The sequence below is a fragment of the Amblyomma maculatum genome, chromosome 1 (genome assembly GCF_055883805.1).
Source record: "Amblyomma maculatum isolate TAMU_Amacu chromosome 1, ASM5588380v1, whole genome shotgun sequence".
Lineage (NCBI taxonomy): Eukaryota > Metazoa > Arthropoda > Arachnida > Ixodida > Ixodidae > Amblyomma > Amblyomma maculatum.
The window spans coordinates 149,125,071-149,146,543 of record NC_139344.1 but is presented as its reverse complement, the minus strand read 5'-3'; the positions used below and the strand labels follow the sequence as shown (position 1 = coordinate 149,146,543).

Sequence of the window (21,473 nt, the reverse complement as noted above, 5' to 3'; positions counted from 1 at the left end):
GACAACGAATAATTTTTTATTCCCCGCGAGTATCCTATAAGAATTAATGGCCTAAATTTCTCTGCACAACGAACCATTTTTGCAGAGCGTTTCCGCTTCAACGAAATTTTCGCGTTCAAAATCGAAACCGAAACTAGTTTTATTGGCGAGAAGTAAGTCAAATCCAAAGCCACATTAAGCATGAAATCACGTGATTGCAGTTCCGCCATTTTGGCTTTGTGTCGTGGTCGCGTTGTTCACTCGCTGCCTTTCTCTTCGACAACGACGAGTTTTCATCCGCAGGACACGATGGCAACGCAAGTGAAAAAACGCAAAACTCTTTCCCTTGAGCAAAAAGCTCAAATAATTGCCCAAGCAGAAAGCGGAAGGAAGAAAGCGGCAATTGCTGAAGACTTCGGAATTCCTGCAAGTTCGCTGTGAACGATTCTAGGCAATAAGGACAGCGTGAGAATGGCACTTGCTTCAGGCACATCCTCGAAGCACAAAAAGGTGACGCGGCCCCTCCATGAAGAGTTGGACAAAGCAGTGCATGCGTGGTTTGTGGAAGCACGAGCCAGCAACGTCCCCCTGTCCGGAAGCATCGTCCAGCAGAAAGCCTTGAACTATGCATGCCTACTTGGCATTGATGATTTTAAAGCCAGCATTGGCTGGCTAAACCGTTTCAAGGCCCGCCATAACATCGTTGGAAAAGTGTTGTGCGGCGAGTCAATGTCAGCAGACGTGGACGGAGCAGCTGCTTGGAAGGCGAGTAACATGGCCGGAATTTTAAGCAACTTCGCGCCTGCAGACATTTACAACGCCGACGAGACCGGGCTATTCTACGAGATGTTGCCGGCTAGGACGCTCGACTTCAAGGGGCAGCGCTGTCACGGCGGCAAACACAGCAAAAAACGCATCACAGTGCTGCTTTGCACAAACATGGATGGCTCGGACAAGCGTCCGCCGTTAAGGTCTATTCACACTTGCGACTAGATGAGGTCGCGCGTCTACCAGTCGCGCGACCAGAGGAGAGGAGCTCGCCACTACCGATGTTCACACTTGCGACTGTCGCCTTCTCGTTCGTCAGGCACAGTTGGGGCGAACGTCGGTAGCGGCCGCTTGCCAGACACAACTTTTTCAGGCGAGCCCGTGCGCATGCCGCGCTCTCGCGTTTCCAGGAGAACGCCAACAACGAATAGACTGTGTCAATCACAGTGGTGTCAATATAAAATGTTGCGCCTGCGTGAAAAACCCATTTCTCAAAAGTTCATGGTACCTACCGGATAGTCCGAATATATTTCCAATCTCCTCCAAGGCCATATCCTTCTCCCTGCCTTTGAATTCCGGGTTCAGTTTGTTGAAAAGGTAGGGGTATTCTTTAATTGCATTGAGAATGTGCCCGATCGAGTACTCTAGGACCTCGCTGATTGGTTAAATGTTTTGCGACTAGTAGTCGCGCGACTGAAAATTCGAGCAGTGCCCGATCGGTCCGCGGCAGTCGCTTTTCGACCGATGCGACCATTTGCGACTGTCGCTTTTCGACCAAAACGGTCGCGCGACCGCTGCTAGTCGCAAGTGTGAACGGGCCTTTAGTCATAGGCAAAAGTGCCAAGCCGCGCTGTTTTAAGGAAACTCGTAGCCTACCTGTGCAGTACAAGGCGAACAACAAGTCATGGATGACCCGCGCTATTTTCACCGAGTGGATGATGACATTCGACCGCGACATGAAGCGGCAGGGCCGTAAAGTTTGCTTGCTTTTGGACCATTGTTCAGCGCATCACTTTGACGAAGTCAAGCTCACTAACACGGAGCTGAGGTTTTTCCCTCCCAATTGCACGTCTGTCTTACAGCCTCTCGATCAGGGCGTGATTCTTAGCCTGAAGCGCGCTTACCGCGGGAGGTTAATTCAGCGGCTGCTTTTTAACACTGAAACCGGCCGAGACACGAAGGTGGACTTGTACGTGGCACTGCAGATTATGTCTGCTGCCTGGAGCACACTGGGGCGCTCAGTAATTGTGAACTGTTTCAGGCACGCCGGATTTGCCGAAGGTCGACCCGTACACTCTGCTGGCCTAACACCAGGCGTTACAGACGACGACGAAGAGGCGTCACCGGCTCCGGGGATCGCGGCCGCCTGGAAAACGCTGGGAGAAATAGGAACCGTGCCGCCTAATCTCGAGCTCGACGAATACATCGGCGCTGACGCTTGTGTTGTTGTTCACGAAGATGTGAGTGATGAGTAGATCATAAAAGCTGCCCGGAATGATAAGGACTCTTCCGATGAAGAAGACGACGACGTACAGGAAGCGCCGGCTGCGGCAACCGCCGTACAGGTGATGGACGCTTTTGATGTCATCAGGAATTTCGTTGCTGTCCGAGACGACGATGTTGCAATGGGTTTGCTGACCGAGTGCGAAAATCGCGTGACGGCGTTGCTCGCCGTGAAGCGTAAGCAAACCAAGCTTACAGATTTTTGGCATTAAACGCCTTTGCTGCTGCTTGGGCAATTCTTTCTGCGTTTCACGTCAAATTTTTGCGATAACGAAGTTCCGCGAGAACGAATTTTTTTTCGTGCACCGTGAATTTCGTTATAGCGGGATTCAACTGTACTACGGTATCTCGCATAGCCTTAGTCGCTTTGAGACAATAAATCGAACAAACCAACAGAGATAATTCCTGTTCACTAACAAACAGTTTATGCTGGTCAATTAGGTTGTTCCCTGAAAAGTAATAGCGATTTAGTACTTAAATGCATTTTGCACTGCAGGGGAAGAACATAGCGAGTGGAATAATGTTTTGCACAAGAGTGATGATTTTTAATTTTAGTGTAATATGATATATGTTAAAAAAAATAGCAGTCTGTGGCCCATGGCGGCCTACACAGATCAGTTGCAGCAGTAAATGAAATCGGTTTTTGATGTTTGACTATATCATACAAGCCAAAAGCATCAAAATTCGTGAACTTAGCTTTTTGTTTGGATTACAAAAAATATGTTTTAACAGTGGGCCACTTTTTGTCACGAAAAAGTTATATGTAGCCGTCACTGCAAACTCGGGTTGTTTCCAACTATAGTAGCTCACTTGGATCAGTAGCTTTACCTTATGGCGCATTAGATTTGCAGAACAGGAGCACTCAAAAGCATCCCAAAAGTGTTCTTTCAAAAGTAGCTATGTTTCACCGGGCGAGCAGGAAAAGGGGCATTGTGGCTCAGTGGCAGAACTGGAGCAGTTTGGCAATGCCGAGAGCAGTTTGAGCTGCTCCTGTACGGAACGTGCAGTTGAACGAAGTCACTTGACGCAAACGCGTTTACTCTACCCATCGTACTGGGCGAGTATGGCAAGAAGATTGCTCAATAAAAGTAAATTCTTTTCTACGTAAACTCAACGAAGCTTCACTAATACATCTGTCTTCTTTCTTGTGTATCCAGTACGCCTCTAAAATTGCGCGCCCCATCTTATACAGACTCTTCCCTAAAATATTTTATTGAGCAATCTTCTTGAGTAATGCAAAGAACGAGTTTATTATCGGGCCTAAAGCTGTTATTCTTGGGCCTAAAGTTGTTATTCTTGGACACCTCACATATTGTGGCCATGGTAGTTTAAAGATTCTTTTTCCCTCAAGTATGGACTTCGTTGCTTCGTAGACATGTTGGCAGGTTACAGTTTATACAATAAATAGGGACTTCACAAGTGATGTTTTTGGATGGACATGTTGGCAGGTTATAGTTTTTCACTACATACGGACTTCACAAGGATGTGTTGTGGAGTGACATGTCCTACTGCATATGTGTGGTGGTGGTTATTAGTGTGTGACTATGTGGTGGTCTTTGTGACTGTCCAGCGTGGTATTAGTTTCTGGGCAAAGCAGAGGTGTGGAGAAGCAAGTGTGTGTAGAATTGGTGACTGCCATGCTTGGAAGATGTTCTGCGGGGAAGAAAGTGCCAATATCCCCTCGGCAAAGAAGAGGGAGATGAGAAGGTGTACTTGAGTGTAGAAGAAGAGGAGTGGTGAAGAGGAAGTGTTTTCAGAGTCATAATACAGTTGGTAGTGTGCGCATGTGTTGTGTCTCTTCGCTTGTGTTTGTTGCGCCACATTTCTGGGTATTATGCAGCACCAACTAGCCCCTCAAGCCGTTATTTTAATTGAAATAACCTCACTACATTCCAGTACTACATGGGAAATATAGAACAGGCTCATGGATTTTCAGTCCCGCCCATAACCTCCTTTATCCTTCTCATGTGGCTTTTCTCCCTTCCAAACCCAGGACCCTGTATTTATATTTTTAATGAAGGAATGATATTGTATGGGATCACTTAACCAGATCATGACCTCGCCAGACCCAGAATGCACAGTGATCAGTGGCTTTGGTCATTTCCGGCTGCTCATGTATCGCCGCACCTCTGCAGAAAGCTACGTGTATGCTTGTGGCCATGGACTGGAAAGTTTGATTGTGGAAGAGTATTTTGAGCTAGGGGTAGAGGCTTCCGCCAGTATCCATACAGCTGCATTCGGTCGAAAAAGCAGACAGCGTCGTATTAGTTTTAACAGTCGGCGCCGCGTGTCGTAAGTAATCGGGGATCGCCATGGGCTTCGGCAGCGGTGTGTAAAAAAAGCACTTGTCCTCCCCTCAAAGCCGCAACAGTCCTTGGCCCCTCCTCCACACGTACTTGCTTTTCCGCTGCTGACATCATTGACAAGAGGTGAATGTTTCTAGAATAGAAAGCCATTGCTTGCCGATGCTAAGTGTTGGCGATTAAAAATACGAAAAATTGAAGAAATAGACAAAAATAGTGAAAAAAAAAAACAAAAAAAAAAACGCGCGCGCGCGCGCGCGTGTGTGTGTGTGTGTGTGTGTGTGTGTGTGTGTGTGTGTGTGTGTGTGTGTGTGTGTGTGTGTGTGTGTGTGTGTGTGTGTGTGTGTGTGTGTGTGTGTGTGTGTGCGTGCGTGCGTGCGTGCGTGCGTGCGTGCGTGTGTGGAACGCTACGGCGTCATACTTTTTAAGGGCGGTGCCTAAGTGTCCCCCAGTTTTTCACAAGGTTTATACAATCCTCGCACCACACTTTTGCCGAAGCGACCGACTTTTCCCACCTATGCGAAATTTCACAAGTGCTCTTTGTTTATTTTTCGAACTAAAGTTAGGGTTTAAAAAGTTTTGTTAAAACGAGCGGATGATGAAAGGTTTTCTACGCGCGAAGGCTTTCCAACGCACACCGTCCGTCAATTTGCTATACGATCGTTTATCACAACAGAGGCAACGTCCTGACTGAAACACGCATATACGGCGCCCCACGCCGAACTGAAATCGCAGTCAGTGCATATTGTATTTGTAGCCTACAAGTTCGCGACGACAAAGACCTGAAAAGTACTGACTTACGGGCAGGAAGGCGCGCACAAGTTCCAATAAACTCGGCGCTGAGAAAGACTTGAAATGTCCTAAAGCGCTGCAGGCAGACTTCATTGGCGAAGAGAAAAAGGAAGCACTCTGTGATATGGCCCAGGGTATCCTTAAACAGTAGGGCATGAGATTTACTAAATAACAAGATGTTAGCTTTGAGTTCACAGCGTCTTGACCACGTCTTGACAGAACTGAACAGGCAAGGTGAATGTGATTACTTAGCGGTTGCGTAAAGAAGCACGGAAAACGAAAAGCCACCGCGCCGTGACCTCGCGCGAATGGTCACTAGTGGCAACGGTAAGAAATGCCGCCTTCCCCAGATAAGAGGGAGAAAAGAAGCAAGGCCGCACAGCTTGACGCTGGCAGTCGATGAAGTATGGATAAGCTAAAGATAAGCGAAGCCGGGCCGCTCCCCGAGTGCCTCGTTTTGCTGGCAGTGAGCTTGCACATTCGCTTTGCGCACCAGACGCCGGCGGCACTTCCGGCGACATTCTGGCTGCGGCGGCGTTGGTACAGCTGCTCACCGGTCTGTCCGAGGTGCCAAAAGCGACCATGATGGGGTGTTACGGCAACAGCTAGTGTTCGTTGGTACTTCTAAGTGGGCTGGCGTCGAATGCATGGCTCCGGGTATAATCGTCTCTCGAACCGCGTCCTGCTGCTGCGCTGAAGGAAACAGTTAATGCTGCTCTTTTTAAATCGTTCTTCACGAGAATGGGCTGGACAGAGCTCTGCTCATCGTATTCCTAAATTCCAAGTGACACTCCATAATACCTAGGATTGATACCTGAGATGCAGGCCTTCCACTGGAGGCCAGACGAAGAAAAACAAATATATGCCAGCTATGGATGTGTCGTTGGCTATTATACACATTCGTGACGAGAGCTAAAAGGGCAACTCCGGTGGTTTTTTCATCATTTTGTGTTTTTAATTGAATTACATTGCTCGGCACGTCCTGACTCCAACACAAAAAACCGTTTTCCAAAATTCCAATTAGAAGTATTTTTAAAAAAGAAAAACAGCAAATCGAAACTGAAACTGATTTCACGGCCAGAAACGACGTCACATTTGACGAAATGGTGACGTCACACTCAGTATTAGAAAAACACTCGTACGTGCGTTGGATGGTGAAAATAAAGTATGGAAATCATGACGCACTGCATAAAATGTCTGGGGTAGTTCAATATAAGCCTCACACTTTCATAATCACGCGGGAAGTAGACATTAACGCCTGTATACTGTTTGCGACGTCAGAAACTCAGTGTTGCCCGCAGAAATACTCTCAACTTAAGCCATGAAAATGGCATATTTTAAAGTCGTATTGCGCGTGAACGGATTATCGTACGGCACCCAAATTTTGTAGAATGCGCCAGGACGGAGAAAGGAACCTGTGGTAAAAGTTTCACTACAATATTCGAATGTCAAAAAACCCCCGGAGTTGGAACAGCGAGGAGGAGGAGGAACAAACTTTTTTTTACGAATAATTTGAGGCACATATGCCTCCTGGGTCTCCGCACGACCCCACTCGCGTTCTAAACGTTCATGTGATGTTGGTCCATGACGTATGCGGCCCGACTGACGACGATCTTCTGCCTGGCCGGGTCCGCTGACCGCAGTGAGGTCTCCCAGACCTCCCAGGTTCGGAGAGGCACCGGCCCGGCGGTGGGAGGAGGCGCCGGGCAGGATAAAAGAATGTGGGTAAGGGTGGCCTTGGGGTCGCAGCACAAAGTGCATATGGGGGATACCGGCTAACTTTTGACAGTAGAGCTGGTGTCGACAGCGTTTGTGTCTGCGACGCCAGATTAACTGTTCTCTGGTAGTGAGGGATGGGTGAGGTTACGAATAGATGAGGCGATCAACGCGGGTGTTTGCAGTGAACTCAGCAAACGAGTGCATGCGCTCCTTCGAGAAATTCCCCACGAGGTCCGCCTGTGCCCAGTTTCTAGACCCTCTTAGCTAAGGAGTCGGCGGCATCGTTGCCGGGATTTCCCGATTGCGCAGGTACCCAGATGAGCTCAACTCGTTGGGGGAGGTGGGGGGTGAGCATGTGCTGCAGGCGGTGCGCCGGAGGATGAACCCGGCCCCTGGCATAATTTATAATGGCAGTTTTAGAATCGCTGAGTACATAACTGGCATCTGTATATGCCAAGCAATAGCTATAGCGGTCTCCTCGGCTTCCTCAGGGATGGTGCCGGATGGAAGCTGGAAAGTTAGGGGGGAAATGTGGGGGTGCTGCAGGCGGTGCGCCGGAGGATGAACCCGGCCCCTGGCATAATTTATAATGGCAGTTTTAGAATCGCTGAGTACATAACTGGCATCTGTATATGCCAAGCAATAGCTATAGCGGTCTCCTCGGCTTCCTCAGGGATGGTGCCGGATGGAAGCTGGAAAGTTAGGGGGGAAATGTGGGGGTGCTGCAGGCGGTGCGCCGGAGGATGAACCCGGCCCCTGGCATAATTTATAATGGCAGTTTTAGAATCGCTGAGTACATAACTGGCATCTGTATATGCCAAGCAATAGCTATAGCGGTCTCCTCGGCTTCCTCAGGGATGGTGCCGGATGGAAGCTGGAAAGTTAGGGGGGAAATGTGGGGGTTGTGGACAACCGCTGTGGCTCCGTTCTCATCGCAGGCGGCATCCTCCCAAATTGCATCGGGCTCATTCCCGTACCATTTGTGCTAAGTTTGAGGTTGTGTTTCTGTGTGGCATATCGTTTAGTTAAACTACGGTGGGCTTCAAGCAAATGTGCCATTCTGGCATCCAACATTGGCTCCTCTTCGTTCGTATCAAAGATCTGCGTTTATTCTCCTGGTCCTGGAGGAATTGTTTCACCCATAGCCCTAATTCTATGTGGTCTTCAGCAGGGGTGTTTTGACGTTGTTGTCGGAGTTTTTCCCAGTTCACCAAACGATACTTATATGACTTTGGCGTGCAGTGTGGTCCTTCAATGGCTTTCGCACAAGAGGGGAAGTATACCGTACTTCCACAAGCGGTCACTCCAGCCTACTTCAGTTCACGCCGCAGGGGTGGCTCAGTGGTTATACGGCGCTCGACTACTGTTCCCAAGGACGCGGGATCGAATCCCGGCCTCGCGGCAGTTTTTCGATGGAGGCGAAAAAGCAAGGCGGCCGTGTGCTGTGCGATGTCAGTGCACGTTAAAGAACCCCAGGTGGTGGAAATTCCCGGAGTCCTCCACTACGGCGTCTCTCATAGCCTGAGTTGCTTTGGGACCCCACAAACCAAACAACTTCAGTGCTGTCATTGCAACTGTCTAGGCTGACGAGATGACAGGTGAGGCCTCGATTGCGCGCTCTTGTCAGCACCGTCAAGGACAGTAGTTGCGTGATTTTTTTTTTCCCCCGCACGGGCGAATTCTCGAGCGTTTTGAAACGGAATGGTCATTCATTTGTGAACGCCGCTATATATAATCACACCGGTGACAACTACTTTTCACGCACGTTCCTTGAGTCACTTCGATGTGTACTGCGATAAGGCGAGCCTCCGTATTTGCTTTTGACGATGCGATGAAGGCGCTGCGGTATGTAGCGGGTGCAATGGACAGCACGCTGCTTCCCCAAAGAACCTTTGGGAAGAACCATGCCGCAGTAAAATGCCGCGCTGAAAAAACAGCATCTCGCCATTTTTTTCGTGAAGTGGTGGCACTTTCTTGATTCGAGTGCTGTCATTTTTTGACCAGCGCAAAAACGTCAGATTGCTTTTGGGCTGTGAAATACTTTTTTAACAGCTCTGTCCTTTTTCGCCGCGGCGTATTCACCAGCGGCGCCGAAGGTGGCAGGCTGGATTGTGCAACAGACAAACCTCCCGTGACAAGGCGCCGACAGAAGAGTCAAAACTATTCGGACCGAGGACAGCAGAGTGCTCACTTGAGCGCTGGCTTTCGGAATGCCAGAAGCTGGGGTGCAGAAGCAGCGAAGGGACAGCTATAAAGATGTCAGATATAAACCTGAGAACATACAAGTCAACGCTGCGCTAAAGTGATCCTCTAAATTTCGGATTCAGGCATCACAGTGCATGTAGCGTGTAAAAATTGACAAAAATCTGGTGATTACAATAGATGATGCTAAGCCGTGCTTGCCGACAGTTTTACAGTTTTCTAGTCATCTTCTCCAGCCTTGCTTTCCTGCCACCCTGCCTTGCCCTTTTCCTTCCACAGACTGCAGCTCAGACGCCTGACTGCAAATTCCATTTGACTTTCTAGACAATATTGGTCCACAGCGCATTCGGAGAGCTATCCGAATCGCCGTTTGGAATCCATAAGATAGCAGACAACAGTTGCCGCACCCATTCTTTGACTCAGTCGTGATATCGAATAAACCGCTACCGCTAAATCACAGAGCACGAAGGAAGCCACTAACACCAGGAAAGCATAAGGGAATGCCTTTTTTTTTTCATCAGTGTGAAATAATAACTACAAAATGTTGCATACGAAGGGATCCAACAGCTACTGACGCAAAATGAAAACACAGAATTTTTTTTTGTGTGTGATTATTAGTGTGAAATAATAATGTACTTGTGCAGATAATTGATTAGTAAGTAGAAGAAAAATCAACCACATGCCGCTAGTGCGAGCCCACGACTTCCAAATTCCGCGTCCAGTACTACAGAGCTACGGCGACGGCTGATCAATCTCCTACTTTCTTAAGTACTTATGTTGCGTGTAGCTTATATAGTTTGGTTTGTGGGGTTTAACGTCCCAAAGCGACTCAGGCCATGAGAGACGCTGTAGTGGAGGACTCTGGAAATTTCAACCATCGGGGGGTCTTTAACGTACACTGACATCGCACAGGACACGGGCGCCTTGCTTTTCGCCTCCACAGAAAAGCGGCCGCCGAGACCGGGATTCGGTCCATACCTTTGGGCACAGTAGTCGAGCGCCGTAACCACTGCACCACCACGGCGGGTATGTTGCGTGCAGCCTATCCCTGAATGTATTCGCCAGCTCCGCCCTCTTCCATAACGGTTGATGATTTCCACTGGTTACATGTGGTTTACTTTCTAATCAGTTATCTCCATTCTTCGTGAGTAGTGCTGTTTTACACCGATCAACAACAACAAAAAAGACCCCTACGCTTTCCTTTGTGGCTGTTGGCTCCTTGTTACATAGCGTAAGTCGTTCGAATTCATGCATGTAGGAAGATTCTCATAAATGGGTTTGCATAGCGCGCGTGCACTGTGCAACGACATTTTCACACAGATGTTCAGCAACTTTATTGTACCGTCTTTCCGTATCATTTCATAGGGAAGAATGCTCAAAATGCTTTATTCGTCTGTGGGTTTATAGTACAACGTTTAAAAACCGCGGAGCTTCATCCCGCGGTTAAGCCTAGTCATCCGAACGTCAGCTCTGCGGACTAAGCCTGCGCCGGAGCGTTGACGCACTCTGACCAGTACGCACCTTATCCATGGCGAGACTGAGCAATCAAGCGCCGCGGCGAAGCAACTGTTAAAACACCACGCCTAGTCACGTGGTCAGTGCACGTTAAATAATCCCAGTTGGTCGAAATTTACGGAGCCCACCACTAGGACGTCTCTCCGCTCAAGGTCAAACGCGTTAGTGAATGACCGTGGGACTGTGAATACGAAGAGCAGAGCTTGCCAATAAAAAAAAAAAGTTATTGGTAACTATGAGTATGGTCCGCGGCGTTCTTTATTACTTCGCTGACCAGTGACAGGTGCAGACGAATTCAGAATTCTCTTCTTGAGTCCGTAACTTCATTTGGTGGTTAGTTTTCATGTTTGTATACTAACTAGAAAAGCTTTAACAGGGAACTACTTTTTGTCACGAAACGATTCTGGTGGCTGTCGACAGATTAAAGTTGTATCTGGTTATACTAATATCGTGAGGGCTGTACAGAGTACAGAGCAAATGTGCGATATGCAGCACAGCACGTAGCCAACGCTTTTCGAGTGGAGGGTAGTGAAGATAGATTATTTTCCGCCTTCTTCTTCTTCAGACTTCAGGGTTTTACGGAAACTTGAGAGCGCTGGCAAACCATTTGTGGGCAAGAAGTACGTAGAGGGTATTTAACGACTTCACAGTAGGCAGGCTTTCTGGTCGCGCCACGTACCCTCTCCGTGAGTACACGAGCATGGGTGGACTGGTTACTACAGCATAGGGTCCGCCCACGTAGCTCCAGACATGTCGACACTTGAAAAGCAGTGCGGTGGAGCTTAAGTAGGAAATTATCCCCCACCCTCTCCCACATTATGCATAGAAGTAAAATGTATAAACTAGAGCTCTCCGTAACATCACTTTGAAGCTTCCCAGTTCGCCGTATATGTAAGCGATGTTAGGGTTTCTCGTTCTTCTTCTTTTTTTTTTTTTTTTTTTTTTTTTTTTTTTTTTTTTGTTGCAGTTACCCTCCGATTGCATAATATTGCCGCAAACCATTCAAATCTATATATTGTCACGGACAACAGGGATAGACGTAACAGACGACAAGACGAAGCTGTACCAGCAGGCAAAACGTTCGGCGCTCAGCACGCGAGTCAACTTCAGTGTCCTCTTCTTCCAGGCGCAGCAAGAAGATGGAGACACCAGGTGGCATTACTCCCCCTCTTAAAAAAAAGAGAAATAAGGGACGGAGCGCGAGGTAAGGTGTCCTACGCAACAACGAAACAAGCGCATAGCGCACTACCGCGTGAAATAGGGCTTCATGCGGACGACGTGCACGACCTCGGAGCGTGGTTGCCGACGCGAGGGCTGCACAGTACCCACTGGAAGAACTTCGTATGTTACTTCCGTGACTCGGCGCAGAACTTCGTAAGGTCCGAAGTAGCGGGAAATCAGTTTATCACACAAGCCGGGCCGACGCACCGGGGTCCATACCCAAACTTTCTCTCCGGGATGGTAGGCGACGTGTCGATGACGGAGGTTGTAGCGGCGTGCATCCGTGCCCTGCTGTTGCTGAATGTGAATTCGGGCAAGTTGACGTGCTTCCTCAGCGCGCTGAGCAAACTGTTCGGCGTCTGGCATGAGTGGATGATCATCTGTGCAGCTCGGAAGCATAGCATCCAACATCGTCTGAACGTCACGTCCGTAGACTAGGCGAAATGGTGTAAAACGCGTCGTCTCTTGGGTGGCCGTGTTGTAGCGGTGGCCTTGTGGTAGAGCATCCGCCTCGCATTCGGGAGGTACGGGGTTCGATCCCCAGTACCGCCGGGTACCCACCGGTTTCCAATGGGTACAAGATTTCCCCCGGCCTGATGCTCGGCTCTTCTGGGGTGAAATGCTTGAGAAAAGGGGCCATGAACCAAACATGTTGGTTCAAGAAAAAAAAAAAAGGGCCACATAATGGGCTTTTGCCGCGCGAGGCGGGCTTATTGTTGTCCGATGGCGGAACGGGTCACTGCCACATCGGCGCAACTACCCGCTACCCCGTCTACGTGGTAGACGTAGACGTCTACCCGCTGCCCCGTATCGACGATTCGCTCGACAAGCTTCGTCGCGCCCAGTACTTCTCCTCCATTGACTTGAAGAGCGGGTACTGGCAGATTGAGGTTGATGAGCGGGACCGCGAAAAAACAGCTTTTGTTACCCCAGATGGACTGTATGAGTTTAAAGTGCTGCCATTCGGCCTATGTTCAGCGCCGGCTACTTTTCAGCGCATGATGGACACCGTTCTCGCTGGCCTCAAATGGCAAATCTGTTTAGTTTATCTCGACGACGTTGTCGTGTTCTCTGAAACCTTTGGAGAACACATTGAACGCCTTCGAGCAGTATTAGATGCCCTCCGGTCAGCTGACTTGACGCTCAAGCCCGAAAAGTGCCACTTTGGCTACAAAGAGTTGAAGTTTCTTGGTCATCTCGTGAGTGCCGCAGGTGTTAGGCCAGACCCCGACAAAACTGCCGCTGTCGCAAAATTTCCCGTTCCTACCACGAAGAGGAGTTTAAAACGTTTCCTGGGTTTGTGTGCGTACTACCGCCGCTTCATCGCCGACTTTTCCAAGGTAGCCGCACCCCTGAACCGCCTCACGCGGGATGATACACAGGTCGTGTGGGCCGCCGAGCAACAGGAGGCTTTTGCGGAGCTACGCAGACGACTGCAAACTACTCCTGTTCTTGCGCACTTTGATGAAGATGCTACCACCGAAATCCACACCGACGCCAGCAACATCGGCCTTGGCGCTGTACTCATTCAACACCAAGCTGGCGTGGAAAGGGTCATTGCGTATGCCAGCCGCACGCTCTCCCGCGCTGAAACAAATTATTCCACTACGGAAAAGGAATGCCTCGCAGTTGTGTGGGCAGCTATGAAATTTAGGCCTTACCTCTATGGACGCGCGTTTAAAGTCGTTACTGACCACCATTCTCTGTGCTGGCTGGCCAATCTCCGTGATCCATCAGGGCGCCTAGCACGATGGAGCCTTCGCCTTCAAGAATTTGATTACTCCATTGTGTACAAGTCTGGTCAGAAGCAGGAAGATGGAGACACCAGGTGGCAATATATATATATTTTTTTTTCTTTTCTTTTTTTTTTTTTTTTTTTTTTTTTTTTACAGCCGCCGGCATGCGGCCTTATCGCCGTAATTCTAGCACACGGATCGATTATGTATTCCTTGTTTGTTCATGCTCGTTATCGCAAGAAGCGGCTTTATCACTTTCCTTTGTTGCGGAAGATGCTTCGAAATGTATCTCGAAGGGTTTCAGCCACGCTCCTGAGTTTCTACAATGTTAGTGGTTATGCTAGTCACCGTTCGCAGTTTTATCTGGATGTTCCTTCGCCTCCTTTAAATTGAGCGCTGAAGAGTGAAACGTGCACTCGTTGATCGACGACCGCCGAGCACGCTCGCTGCTATCGCCGCCGCCAATTGCTTAGTTCTTCTGCGGGCGCAAGTCAGCCCAATAAAGAGTTTATTCCAGTGAATTTCAAGCCTTCTCATTTGTCGTCAACGGCCTTGTCACCACTACGTGACATCTGGTGGAGGTGCTGGCCTTCGTGTTTCGGACTCCTCCTACAAGTCGAGACGACAGCCCTGTTCGTGTCGCCCAGGTAGACCTGCCTGCAGCCCACTGAGCTAGCCGCCGACTTTAAAGGTTCCAATCCTAACACAGGTTACTATATCGGGCCCCATCAGAACCCGGAAGGAGAATCCTGCAGTGACAATGGCCCAGTCTACAGTTGATTTTTTTATTAGAAAAGCTAACAGAATATATAGGATACAAAAAATTATCAAATACAGGTAATAAAGTGGTGAAATTGACAAAAATTGACAAAAATGTGGAGAAAGGCAAGTCTGCAAAGATACACACGTGAAAAAACTACTTGACCACTGATTCTAGGTATGTAATCTCTACTTTTGTTAAGTTAATAACAAAAACAAAAAGTTCTAATAAAAAATCAGTTGTAAGCGCTCGTGTGTGTTTCCTTCCTTTTTTGTCCTTGTCTTCTTTGCGCTACGTTTCCAGTCTACAGTTCCCGTTGTTATGCAGCAGCTCCGAACGCCGCCCGTTTTCCATGGCATCCATAGAGAATGTGCCGAAGAGTGGCTTGGTTAATACAAGCGAGTGGAAGCCTTTAACAGCTGGGACGACGTTGTGAAGCTCCGGAACATCTTCGCGCTTGATGGTACTGCCCGTATGCGGTTCGAAAACCACGAGTCTTCCCTAACGACATGAGAAGCATTCAAGAAAGCGCTGTTGGAGGTATTTGTGAGCGTCGTGGGGAGGGAAATAGCTTAACTACTCCTTCAGTCCAGCTAAGTAATGAATCCGCCCTCGCTTGCCTGAAAAAAAAAAAAAAAAAATGAATTGCGCCTTTTTTTGTCGGGCCGACCCTGAGATGAGCGAGTAGAAAAGGGTGAAATTTCTGATGTGAGGCGCAAAGAAGTCTCTTTTTGCCTGCCTCGTCAGGAACCCGCCGAAAACCGTTGACGAATTTGTCACCGAAGCCTCCAACATCAAAGCTACCCCCGACACTCGCACTCGACAATACAACCGTCCAGTGCAAGCCTGCGCTGTTTGCCCGCACACTACGTCCACTGCTAACAACGACTGGCGGGAACTTGTCCGTGAAGTGGTCCGCTGACTGCGCTGACTCTTGCCATCGCCCATGCGTCGCTTGCGGACGTCGTCCGTGAAGAAGTTCAGCAGGCATTGGTGTTCCTCAAGCGACGTCTCCGACAGCTGCAACGCAAGAAGCCGCGGCAATAAACTATGCTGGTGCTTTACGCCTTCCTGCGTTCCGACGAGACTACGTGACCGTAGCACAAGCGCGGTCCTGCACGTGGCGGATTTGGCACCCCGCTGCTGCAGTAATCTGCACTACCGCCGCGCTCGATGACCGATGCAGTCGTTCAGGTTCCATGCCGTTCACCGTATACAATATACGTCTACGCTATGTACGTCTCCGGTATGGTAAATCGCTCTAGATGGATTTAGCATACCGTAGAAGCATACCGGTTTGTCGGACGCCCGCTGCACGCGCGTTGGCAGGGGAGGGGAGGGAAGGACAAGTAGTGGCCACTGCGGGTGCGTTGGAGCACGGCCGGTCTCGAGGGAGAGAGCGCGCGCTCGCGCTCTCTCCCTCGAGACCGGCCGTGGTTGGAGCTACTGTCCTTAGAGAGAGAGAGAGAGAGAGAGAGAGAGAGAGAGAGAGAGAGAGAGAGAGAGAGAGAGAGAGAGAGAGAGAGAGAGAGAGAGAGAGTACACGTAAGAACTAAATAAAGTGGAGGGAAGGCGTATCCCGCTCAATCAAGGGTTTCATTTCTTCTTCGGTGCGGTTCTTGACGCATTTGTGGTGACCACCAAAAAGCGAAATATTTTATGCAACATTTTTTTTGGAACAGTGCTAAGTGTATGGTGGCTTTTCGGCGGAACGAGGTGTATGATCTAATGGGAAATAAAGTCCCGTGTCCCGACGTCACGAAGGCGTGAGTTATCGCGGCTGCGTGGCGTACGCGCTTCGCTGCTTCGATTCCTGCGCCTCTTGGAGCCGATGCTGCACGTGGGGCATAACCGGTGCCCATGTTTGGGAATCGCCGGGTGAATGGAATGTCATATCGCAGTCTCGTCCGTCGCTCGGTAGCCTCTGTAAACCTTATTTTATATTCGACGCGGGCGCATAGTTTTATTATTATCTTTTTTCTTCCGATAAAAATTAAATAAAATGTTCCTGCAGTGATCAGGTTTTTTGACGAGCGAACCTCGTACGTGCCTGAGCTGCACTTGCGCTCGGCATTCTGGCCATTGTACGCGCGTCAGTGTCATGTCTCTTCATTAATTGTTCTGGCTGCCATGCATCGGTAGTGCGAAACGCTAGCTTGCGAGGTCGTTTTTTTTTTTTTTTTTTTTTTTTTTTTTTTTTTTTTTTTTAACTAATGCCGAGCGCGATACACGATGCGTCCGAACATGATGCGCGTTTCCGTCGGCCGATTCCGTCCTATTCCAGCGAGAATAGGAATGCGATCCCTTCGGCAACTCTGCAGAGCCTGCGCCGTAGAGTGAGCATGACATCCTCTTGCAGGGCTCCTTGTCGGCAGTCTAGCTGCGGGGACGGAGCGCGCCAGGTGAGTTGGAGAGCTCTGTCCTCTTCGCGCTGCCCATTCCGGATGCTGTCGTAGACCGCTGGCATTTTGGCACTTGTAGTATGAAGTTGGAAGGTTCGATTCTCGCGCCTCAAATGACTTCAGATTAACGTCTCAAAACGGGCAGTAGAAGTGTGTGGCACCTAGATCTCCAGACTTGGTTAATATATATATATATATATATATATATATATATATATATATATATATGGTGCATTATGCTAGTGCGCGGCTTGGTGAGTGAGGTGTTCGGCCACTCAATGAAGTGTTTCTGTATTATGTCCAGTTAAATAATCCGTAAAACTTACTAAACGTGTCAAGTTGCAAATTACAAGAGCGCAGCTTCTTAGAGCTCCCACTAAAGTTATCGTTCAGAAGCGTCCGTCTTATAGTTTCTGGTTCGCGGATTCCGATAACGAAGCCCGCATGGTATGAAAAAAAAAAAAAAAGAAAGTGACGTCCGTGTGCTGCGATATTAGGGCTCAGAGGGCGCTAGGAAACTGACAGGACAGAAACATATTCAAGGACGAGAAATTGGCGCCAGGCACCTCTGCACAGTTCTTTCGTCTTCGCGAGGCTGGTTATCGTCTCGCGAACTGCCATCCCCGGTATTCAGTCAGCGTTATTGAAGTGTTTTAGCAGTACGACGAAGACGAAAGGTATTAGTGGTGGACGACTCCGCTAATGGAGGCTTTAAGCATGGCGGCAACGTACCGTAGTCGGATAAGTATGCGGTGACCACTGCCCAGAATTCCTCAGTGAAAAGCGGTTAAACCTTTCAAAGAAAAGACTATAACCACTGGACGAAATTAAGCTCGAGAGTTTTGACCCGTCTGCTTTGATATAATCGAAGACAAAAAAAAAAAAGTTATTTCGTTTGCCTTTGTGACCGACCAGCGGAGTGATACAGGGTGTCGCGGACCATGGCCCATTGTTGCGAACTGCTGTTTCTTCAAGCCGGCCAGTTTACCGGAAACTCCTGCGCACGCGCGGAGTTGGCGCCCAAGGTGTACTTGCACAGCCGGTATCCGATAAACCAGAAATCGTCTACGAGTACCTCTTCGCACTGCTAAAAGCCCAGAATACGCCTGCGCTGGGCTGAAACAATGACAAGATGGTTTGGTTGGTTTGTGGGGTTAACGTCGCAAAGCGACTCAGGCTATGAGAGACGCCGTAGTGGATGGAGGACTCCGGAAATTTCGACTACCTGGGGTTCTAGCTATAACGTGACAAGAGTCCTGCCCGTCTTGAGGCAGTGCTATTGCGGCGCGATAGCCATTATTAGATCTAGTCGTTCCCAGGTAGTTCCAGACGCCTTGCCTTCGGGAGGCTTCGCTGCATGTTGTCTTGGAGTCCGCATGAGCGGGAAACAGAGTCCTCAACTCTCTTTCAATTGTAAATATGGCAGCCTACCTCGCCCCGCCGTGGTGGTGCAGTGGTAGGACGCCCGACCACTATGCCGGAGTACCCGAGTTCGAACCCGACCGCGGCGGCTGCGTTTCGATGGAGGCGAAACGAAGAGGCATATCCGTGTGCTGTGCGATGTCAACGCACGTTAAAGATCCCCAGGTGGTCGAAATTACTCCGTAGCCCTCCACTACGGCTCCTCTTTCCACTTTAACTCCCACCTTACTTTACGGCGTGGTTCAGGTGCCCACAGAAACAAGTGTGACAGATTCTGCGCCTTTCCCTTCCTGTGAACCAATTTATAGCCTACCTTTGCTGCTGTTTTCAACGGCCCCAGTGAATGCGGAGGAAGTCCGTTCCCTCAAAATTGCGAAAATGTCGCATGCTGCTAAAGTCAAGTGCCCGATTCTCCCCAATCCAATAACCACACTACTTGTCTTAAGCATATCCTAGACATTGAGGATTGCACTGTGGTGAATTCCACCCTCTCTGTGGCATTCTAAGGGCGACATGAGGCACGGCGAGACGCAATGAGCTTAGGTCCGCCGAACCACTGTCGCTCATGTTCTCGGTTTGCGGAAAATTTCGCCCGTAAATGGCGTCGCGGGTCCATGCATGATTTCTGGTCTATTTTGCGAGCGATATACGTTTTTTTCAGGCACTGTTTCAGCGGCAAAGCTACGCTCGCTTCAACATGCATTTAAACAGTTAATTGAAAGGCGGAACAGATAGGGGGCCCCTCTCACTTATTACGGCTGAATACCTCAGAATACGCGCCGCTTTGCAATCGTCAGATAAGGCGCTAACTGCCGATAATTCGCGTGCCGTGTCGAGCGGTGGGCTGAGCACCGAACTTCGCTCGTCGGCCGGAAGCAGCTCGCTATAGATGTAGACTAGCCTATCACAGAAGGCTTTATGGGCATATTTTACCACTGAATTTCGTCTTCCTACCGCGATTTCGGCGAAGAAGCCCCGCATGCTTGCTTCGTCTGAGCGTGCATAGGTGAGCATCGAGTCAGTTCAGTGAAAGCTCTGTGGAATAATAAAGGATAATGAGAAAAGCTATTTTGGATAGACGTTAATTTTTATCAAAATTGTGGGAGCAAGCAATTTCTTGCAAGTCTCTGCACCTCAGTCCCCACTGAGATGTGCCCCTATTGCCAGAATTTTCATCGGTGCTTATACTGTACACCGTGCTTAACTTAGTCCTATTATCCTTTGCTGGTTGTCCGAGGAGACCGAACGACGAGGCAGTGCAGACAGATCAACACTGAAAGCATGGCTCTCTATCGCCGAGTCCCGTCGCTTCGTGCGGGTGCGGCAACGACAGGCGATGGCGTCGTTGTGCGTTGCCAAGGGACATCGCCTCATTGCGGTTAGCGCTCAAAGAAGTATGACTGAACACAACACTGGTGAACTAAGTCCCGTCGCCTGACGCTGGTGGCACTAGCGGCAGCGGTATATAGGCGATGGCCGTTGTCATCGTCGCCATTGTAGGCCGCGTCACAGGGAACGTCGCCTCATGCGGTTACTGCTTGAGCCCGACCCGGATTCTGGGTGTGGTCTCATTAGACGCGTGCAATTAAATGCCGCAGCAGGAAATAATATCAGAGCAATAAATTATGTCCACATGCTTCCCTACCGAAAAAGCTATAAGATGTCAATAAACTCCTACATCATTTCTCACGCATAAATCGTACAAATTTCAGATCTCATACAAACAGCATTAAACATATGAGAAATATACGAGATTGTATTCCATTGAGAAAGTCTGCATCAAGTTGTGGTGACTCGGTAGTTTTTTTTTTTTTTTTTTTTTAGTAGGGTTGTATAATTATTTCGCATTGATCAACATCAAAACAATCACCACTTTTCTCCTCTCCCGCCTGCGCCTAATTCACTTGATCGACGCACGGGTGTAGCAGCGATCTCTGCCCGACACAAACGAGCTCATGTAAACCCGGACGGGTCGGGCTGGCTCAGCCCGACAACCGGTTCCCCTATACTTGACCCGCTTGCGTCGGGCTCATGTATACAAGGCTACAGTGAACTCCCTCATATATAGTAAACACTCATAAAGTGCAATTCCGCCTGCAGTAAGTCGAAACTTGACTGAATCGCCGTGCATTCCACGAAAATAGTAAAAACGACATGCTATGCAACCAAACTTGGTAATTTAGTCATGTTGCCGATGACGTTGGCGCTGCTATTAAGTGCCAGAGACAACCTATTCTAAACGCTTGCGGAGCCTAAATCCGAGAGATAGGACCGCCGCGCACGTCGTCTATGAGATCATCCTGATTCGTCTATCCACTCCACGGACCCTGAGGTCGGCAATAGCCGGGGGCTGCACCTGAGCCTCTTGACTGGGGCACATTCGTTTGTCGATAAGCCCGAGAGGGGATGAACCCGACTGATGACGAATACAAGACCTAGACAGATGTTCCGAAGGCGCATTTGCGGTGATTGATCACGCGCATCCTGGGAAAGGAAACAGCGGGGATGTTTCCTTTGTCGGCATCGACTCATCACCGGTTTCAGAGGAGAAACGAATATGATGACATCAGCGGCTTGAGTATAGCGTCATGGATTAAGGAAGTTACTGCGAAGGAAAAAGGAAAAACGAATCAAAAGTGCGTTTCGATAGTTAGGACTGCCACGGCTTTCGTGGTGTCCCGCGTGACTTTAGACAAGGTACAAGGTTTAAAATCGTAGTAGTGCATTATGGGAAGCGCAACTTAACGCATGCGTTTGGCCACTTCAAAGGAGGACTATTTTCGCACGCTCTCTGATTGAAATTATTTTCATTGGCTTCAAAAGTTTTGAACTGAAGTCCTTTAATATTTGCGGAGCGTCCTAAAGAATCCGCCCGTGTCAAGACTTTTTTGTGCTACCTAATGCTAATTGATTATCTCCGTTCGCACAATAAATGCAGCGAAATATTAAATTCTGCTCGCTGCTTCGCATGCGTGGCGCGTTCTCGTAAAATTCAGAGGAGCAGCTAGCTCGACCAACTGGAGGGGATTGATCGCCTAGTGGTACAGAAAAGAAGAAGAAAAAAAAAAGGGGGGGGGGGGGGGACGGGACGGGAGGATGGGAAAGTAGAGGAAACTTACATCCATTACGAATGGCTAACAAATGTATAGGC

General features: G+C 49.1%; 1 protein-coding gene across 4 annotated transcripts in view; it reads left to right on the top strand.

Moving 5' to 3' along the window:
- The window catches only part of Dip-B (Dipeptidase B), a 107,107-nt gene that overhangs the window by 32,465 nt on the left and 53,169 nt on the right, over positions 1-21,473 (top strand). The window contains exon 2 of one of the 4 annotated variants that reach the window (XM_084589252.1): positions 16,858-16,900. The exons of the other annotated variants lie outside the window; for them this stretch is intronic. The gene's annotated coding sequence lies outside the window, so the exon portion shown is untranslated. The remainder of the gene's footprint in view (positions 1-16,857; positions 16,901-21,473) is intronic. 4 annotated transcript variants of the gene reach the window in all.